The sequence below is a fragment of the Pseudophryne corroboree genome, chromosome 1, assembly GCF_028390025.1.
Source record: "Pseudophryne corroboree isolate aPseCor3 chromosome 1, aPseCor3.hap2, whole genome shotgun sequence".
Taxonomy (NCBI): Eukaryota; Metazoa; Chordata; class Amphibia; order Anura; family Myobatrachidae; genus Pseudophryne; species Pseudophryne corroboree.
In genome coordinates, this window is record NC_086444.1 from 375305941 (window position 1) to 375313806 (window position 7866).

Genomic DNA, 7866 nt, shown 5'->3' on the forward strand with positions numbered 1-7866 from the left:
TATTGTAACTGAATAACAACAAGCTCTCAAGTAAAGTGCATGGATGTGGTATAAAGAGGATTTGTGTCCAAATCCATTTTCTTATAGCGGTCTATAAATGTGTGTGTATTATAATATACAAATATAAAAATGTGGGAAGGTGTATCATAGCATGGGCTTTCTCTTCTGGGATCAATCTTGTCATGCCCCTTACCCATGAGGCATGCATCTTATGTCCCTATTGGAAAAATGGGGAGCGGGGCACCAATTCTCTATCTGGCACAGGGCACCAAAAAGTCTAGTTATGGCTCTGGCTGGGGGCCATAGACTGCACCCACATTGGGATTCGGGCACCACACGTGAGGGGGTATGTCTTTGTCAATCGATGTGGGCAGCACTCCCTCAATGTGCAGGTGCTGAGTGACGCTGACCTTAGAATTCTCAGTGTGGTTGCAGGTGAAGGGTTAGCTCTTCTGTCTTTGTAAATATTACTTTTTATATGATCAATTTCCTTATAATAAGTATAGTGTAAAAGTGAATATTTCTACCTCCCTAATGAAGGGTTAAACATGCTATATGAATTGTTATGTGTTTGAATAGACACGTACGCACTCTCTACAAGATGCCTTTGTCTGTTCATATAATATAAGGCTTGTGTGTGTCTTATCTTCAAGGACAATTACATACCAGATCAAAACTGTTACTTCTGTGTGTTACTAAAATATCCTGCATGTAATGTCGTATGCTACTTCTATTTATCCAATCATATGCTTGCACATATTGTATACACCCATGTTTCTTTTCTATATAGTACTCTGTAATTTATTAAATAAACAGTGTGAATTCTTACTGCTTGTGTTGTGCATGTACCTTGTGGCTAAGAGTTTACACTCCAGACGTCTAAGAGGCCATCACATCGAGGGTTAAGGTATAAGGGCAAATCCTTTCAGCTGGGGGCTACGTCCGCGATTCAGTGATCGTCCCTGAATGGTAAAAATAGAGAATTTATTGTCTGTCTTTGCCATACAGGATTGCGGTCATACACTGAAGCTGAATCCGTGTCAGTGTTCCGGGAACACGTGACAAGGTAATATTTAAGTCCGGGACTTAATATTACGAAGTTTTATGTAAAAGCATAAAACAGGTATCAGGGATACCATAGAATCTTTAATGTCTGGGACTTAAAGAATACGTCTGAGAAAGGACCCGGGGTCCAAGCGCAATTCTCCAAAGACGTCAGTATCTGGGATACTTAAAAAAAAACATAGACCTGGGGTCTATACGTAACGTAGAGAATACCCCGATTTGATCGCCTATATATTTTTGTATGTTGTAGTGAGATAAGTTCTTATATTTGGTCCAGACGGCTGGTAAGTTTTCGTCTGCCAGATATCTTCACTCAAACACTTTTCTTGCTTCCTGTTTAAAACGCTGTATTTTTCTGACATCTTGTACGAAGGTAAGCGTACCCGTCAAAAGATTTCATGTTCTCACTATACAGATAATATTGTGATATTGTCAATGACTAATTAACTGGTTAAGCTGATGCATGTATAGTAAGTAGAGTGTTGTATATTTTAGATAATTTTCTTTTAAAAGTTGTATTGTTGATTTATATTACTGTCTGACAATGGGCTCTAGTCAGAGTAAAAAACTGCATATCCCCCGCCCCTCCCTGGTGAGACATGCAGGATGTATGTTGCCCGTAACTCTACCTCAGAGTATTATTTAGTTAACCCATGGGTGGATAATTTAGCGGGATGGACAGAGAAAGCAGGACAGGACCCATTCCTACGGGAAGGCAGTAATTACCTTTTCTATATGGAGATTTAAGAAAAAATGTCAGTTCCCAACAGCACAGAAGCGAGGCTGCAAAAAAAACCCTCTCCCTCCCCCCTTTGCATTCCAATGTATCCTGCGCTCAGAGACACAAATCTCTTGGCAGCAGTAACCCTTTCACACTAAATGGGATTGCCTCCAGCTCCACTGCTGGAGGGTGCGTCCACTAGCTCTATCCCTAGCACCAATAACCCAGAGTTTAGATAATAGTAAAACACTGTCCCAAGCCCACTATTACCCTCGATGGCTGTATATCTTATTTGCGCAAAGCTTGCAAAGGACGCAGCTATACACATATGAAGGAAGTTTTTTTTGCCTGTGTTTTTTTGCCTGTCGCTGTAGCTTGTAAACAGAAACCTTCATAGTCTGTTACTGCGTTTTGAAAAAGGTTTAAGGACTGCTGGACAGATGACGCTGGCTTACCTTTGCTTAACTCAGAAAGCTTACTCACTTCCCCACTCACTCATAACTATCAGAACCCCAGACGCTTTGACAGACAGAACCAACCCCGCAGTCAGGGAAGATTCCAAAGACCCCGTGCACTGACGGGGCCCGGAGGAGGGTATCCCAGCCTTTATTCAACTCACCCGTCATAGTAAAGATTCACCTCTGCTGCCACTTATTATAAATGGAAGTAAAATTCCCTTTTTAGTGGACAGCGGTGCAACAACCAGTGTTTTGTGTTCTGACTTATGCAGTATCCCCTCTCACCAGAAAAGATAGAAGGTCTCCGCCCCGTGATACAGCAATTCTTACAACAGGGTATTCTCAGACATATTGTATCACCATACTGTACTCCTGTGAACCCTGTTGCCAAAGCTGATGGTAGTATAAGATTTGTACAGAATCTCAGAGCGATCAATCAGCCAATTGTCCCGATTGCACCAATTGTTCCAGATGTAAACTCACTCATTTCTGCAATCCCTGCAGATGCTGCGTTCTCTGTAATTGATTTGAAGAATGCTTTTTTTTTCAGCATACCTGTAGATTCACAGACACAATTACTTTTGCCTTTTCTTTTGAGGGTAAACAACTTACCTGGTGCAGATTATTGACGCACCTGTTGTCTCCAGGCCACATTGGGGCCCTGGCAACCTCACCATGGTTCAGTCCTGCTACAGTATGCAGATGATCTGCTGCTCTGTAGTAAAACTGAGGAGGCCTGCCGAGAGGATGGTGTTTCATTACTAAACTGGCTTTGTGAATGTGGACACAAGGTGTCCAAAATAAAAATGCAATGGTGTAAAAAGCATGTTGATTACTTAGGTTTTGTGCTCACTCAGGGAGAGAGGAAAGTCAGTCCACAACGCATACAGTCTGTATTGGGCCTGGTCACCCCAACTACCCAGAGGGAACTACTGTCCTTCCTGGGTATGGTAAATTACTGCAGACAGTGGATATCTGATTGCTCTTATTGTGATAACATTTTGAGACAAGCCACACTGAAGGACAAACCTAAAACTGTACAATGGTCACAAGAAATGTTAACTGCATATGAAAGTTTAAAATGTATGTTGATGAAAAGTCCGGCACTTGGCCTCCCCAATTATGTACTACCTTTCCATCTATATGCAAGGGACAATTGTAAAACCATGGCGGGGGTGCTCACACAGTTTCATGGAGGGAAGTTGCGCCCCGTGGCATTTTTTTCCCAAAGTCATGCCAGTGTCTGTGCAAGGTATGCCTGCCTGCCTCAAGGCTTTGGCAGCCTGTGCAATGGTTGCAGAAATGGCCACTACCCTCACTTTAGGCCACATCACAGTACTCCACACCACACATGATATCCTGGCAATACTTAAAGGCTTACACACACAGCACATGTCAGCACAACGCCTTAGTGGATATGAAGTACTCCTTTTGAGTAACCCTACCCTTACCATCAAGTACACTGCTAGTTCTTCTGGCCCTGCACCCATTCTCAATACCCTTTTAGGCTTGAAAGGTCCCGAGGATGAACCACCCGACCTACATGACTGTGCTGCTTCTATTGAAGCTGAAACTTCTCCCAGACTTGACATGTCTCCCGTTCCCATACCAGGCGCAGACGTAGTTTTTGTTGACGGCTCATGTAGTAGGCCCAATGACAATACATACCAGGCTGGCTATGCCATTGTCACCCTCCCTGATACTGTGTTGGAAACCCTACCAATACCTTATCAGTCCGCGCAAGCTGCAGAACTCGTTGCACTCACTAGAGCATGTCCCTCCCTTTACAACGTCCATCTGCTCACTCAACTTCAAGCTGCTGCGACTAATACTGATCTCTCCGACTGGACTTACCCAATTCTGCAGAAAAAATCCTAAATCAGGATTAATCTGCAAAGAGGGGAAACCCTGTATGCCCCAGTCCAGTGCCCCTTTGCTCGTTGCCCAGTGCCGTGGTGTTGGTCACCGTGGTGAAGCCACAACACTCCTCCTACTAACCAATGATTTTTATGTTACTAATGCCAAATCACTTGTGGACCAGTATGTTAGCAGATGCATCACTTGCCTCAGGAACAACCCTAATAAAGCTAAACACCAGCATCTTGAATACCCCACAGAAAACTCTAGGTTACTCACCCTTTGAAATACTAATGGGTAGACCCTTTTCCTACACCCTGGGCTAAGAAACCACTAGTAATACAGGAAGGAGATCTAGAACTCATCAGAGAAGAGTATGTCAGGTCCCTGATAACAAAACTGAATGAAATTGAACATGAGGTTGTTTGTAAAAACCCTTTGAATCCACAGGAACCTACACACCCCTTTAAAGTCGGAGACAGAGTCGTGGTGAAGGTGCTCCCCAGGAACAAGAGCCCAGGAGACTTCACCTATGGTCCAGAGACAGAGGTCGTAGCAGTTACCCGGACAGCAGTCCTGACAGAGGAAAATCCTGCCTGGATCCATGCATCCCGAGTAAAAAAGGTTCCTAGACCAGACCTAGAGAGGGAAGCAAGTGATTCCAGTGAGGTACGAACCGGGGCAGACAGCCCTGACCTCCCACCTAGCGAAGAAAGAAGAACAGAAGAAGATGAGGAACCTGTCCCCTATCTTTATCCTGGGGACTATCTCGATAGCCCTACTGGCCCTCATTCACCTCACACTATGTGAAGTCGACATCACACAAACAGATGGGGTCCCCACCTTGTGGTACAATTCCTCCAATACACACGTAGCCACATATATCCTTGACTATTTTATGTTCCCTAAACTTGCTGACAACAAACATTTCATACAGCAGAAAAGGAAATCAGGAATGTCTGAGACAGTATATATTTGTGTTACTGACGAATGGTACTATGACATTAGATATTATGGATCTAATTGTAATTCCTGGGAAGCTGTGGGGTGGAATACAGGAGCAGATTGGAAATATGGCCCATCATTTGCAAAAAATAGATATAGCAAATATCCCCAAAACAAACCTTTAAAGCCCCATATTGCCACTTCTAAAGATATGGTGGCTATTACTAACCCTACCTTTGAAGACACCCTAGCTATTGAAACTGGTTTCCCTGACATTAATTTTGGTTGGAATGGATGAAGTATAGTGCTAACAAACACAATAAAAGCAACTGTTATGTCTGTGGCAAATCTAGGCCCCACCTAGGTACAGTGCCCCTTAATATACCCCTAGAACAAGAAAAAAAATTTTTTCAGCCTTTTTAATGATCACCGATGACCCCACTCCTCCCTCTAATACTCCTGTTAATCGAAAGAAAAGAGCACTCCCAGGAGGTAGCTTTGACCCCCACGTATACATTGATGCTATAGGGGTCCCAAGAGGTGTTCCAAATGAGTTCAAAGCTAGAGATGAGGTGGCTGCGGGTTTTGAGTCATTGTTCCCTATAGTAACTGTAAATAAAAACGTAGCCTGGATTAATTATATATATTATAATCAACAAAGATTTGTTAATGATACCAAAGATGCTCTTAAAGGTATAGCTGAACAGCTAGAAGCCACTTCCCAAATGACATTTCAAAATAGAATGGCCCTTGACATGATCCTAGCAGAAAAAGGCGGTACATGTGTTTACATTAGTAAGGTGGAAGGCTGTTGTACATATATTCCTGACAACACTGGTCCCAATGGTAAGGTTACTTTAGCCATAAACGAGTTAGAAACCTTATCCATAGAACTTAAGAAAAATTCAGGTATTGATAACCCATGGAGCCAATATTTTGGGTGGTTTGAAAATTGGAAACAGGCTCTTGTGCAAATAAGCATATTTATACTCATAACTTTAATTCTTTTAGGCATTATAGTTTATTGTGTAATCCCCTGTGGAAAGAAACTTACCTCCAAAGGCATTGATAAGGCCCTGATGTACTATGATATAACCACCAGTCCTGTCACCTCCTCTGATAGTAAGGGACCCGACGATTATGTCCAATATCTCAAGAACTGGAGGAACAAGAAAGGAGCCTCACTCAAGAATCATGTCATATAATAATCATGATTCTAAGAGGGGATTGAAGGGTTAGCTCTTCTGTCTTTGTAAATATTACTTTTTATATGATCAATTTCCTTATAATAAGTATAGTGTAAAAGTGAATATTTCTACCTCCCTAATGAAGGGTTAAACATGCTATATGAATTGTTATGTGTTTGAATAGACACGTACGCACTCTCTACAAGATGCCTTTGTCTGTTCATATAATATAAGGCTTGTGTGTGTCTTATCTTCAAGGACAATTACATACCAGATCAAAACTGTTACTTCTGTGTGTTACTAAAATATCCTGCATGTAATGTCGTATGCTACTTCTATTTATCCAATCATATGCTTGCACATATTGTATACACCCATGTTTCTTTTCTATATAGTACTCTGTAATTTATTAAATAAACAGTGTGAATTCTTACTGCTTGTGTTGTGCATGTACCTTGTGGCTAAGAGTTTACACTCCAGACGTCTAAGAGGCCATCACATCGAGGGTTAAGGTATAAGGGCAAATCCTTTCAGCAGGTTACCCACGTTCTTGCCATGATGTCTATATCCTGCGTCACTCGTCCCTTTGGGATCGCTTCCAGCAGCACACCATGCCTGAGGGATGGCTACTTGGTAGGTACATTCAAGTTATCTTTTAATGTGTCCTTTAAAAAGTACTGTTTTAATGCCTAACAATGCAGCATGACCCTGAACCATAATGGTGTGCTTATTTGGTCAGTAACACACTAACCGCATTAACTGCATCTGTAATGTTCAGCCACATTATGCACTTACACACCATATTAGTGTGGTGGTTATCCTTCCCCAGAAACCGATTAAAAACTGGCACCATTGCCCTGACTAGGGCACAGTTTTCCTCATAGGAAAAAGGCACATGGCGACCACTGGGAGTATGCCCTGGCATAGGGCCTTCCTCACCCTCCTCTGTGGTCTCCTCATCCAACTGGCCCCCATCACCCTCCTCCTCCTGCAAGTCAACGTCACTAAGGAGAGGCTCCTCCAGCTCTTCCTCCTGCTCCCTCTCAAAATCCTCCTCCTCCTCTGTCAGTTTGCCTGCTTGCAGCACCAGCCTCCTCCTGCTCCTTATGCTGAGCCTGCTCCTCCAGGCTCCTCCCAGCTACTGCCCTCCTTGCCACCATGCTGCCTCTCTCCATGCTGCTCTCTCTGCCTCTCTTGGACACTCTCCTCTCCATCTTACACTCCTCCTAGCCTAACAAAGGGCAAAATGGCGCCGGAGCCCTTTATATAGGGTGTGTGATGCAGATTCCAGGGAACTTAGCTCAGCCAATAGGTGGGGTTCTATGCTTGTGTGTAATGGTGGTGTTGTAAATCGCATTCTGGTTGGTCAGAAAAGCGCACATTACCGGGTCACAATATTGCGTCAAATTGCATTAAATGTTTTAGTCCCAAATTCGCATCCTATTACATTTGCGATTTTGACAAAAAATTAACAATTTCAAAACATGCGATAAGTGGCGTTTTCAGAATCTTACTAAAAATCTCATCCTATTGTGTGAGTGAGTGTATGTGAGTGTGAGTATGCGAGTGCCCGCCGACCTGCCTGCGCAAAGGGGGGGTTCTTTGACCGCAATTTTTAGTGGTGGTGCCCCCA

The 7866-nt window shown here is 43.1% G+C and overlaps 1 long non-coding RNA gene across 1 annotated transcript in view; it reads left to right on the forward strand.

Annotated features, from left to right (window-relative positions):
* Positions 1-6397, forward strand: part of LOC134885989 (uncharacterized) — a 99680-nt gene extending 93283 nt beyond the window's left edge. The window contains exon 3 of the long non-coding RNA XR_010170094.1: positions 4552-6397. This is a non-coding gene — a long non-coding RNA (uncharacterized LOC134885989). The remainder of the gene's footprint in view (positions 1-4551) is intronic.
* Positions 6398-7866: the final 1469 nt, after the last annotated feature.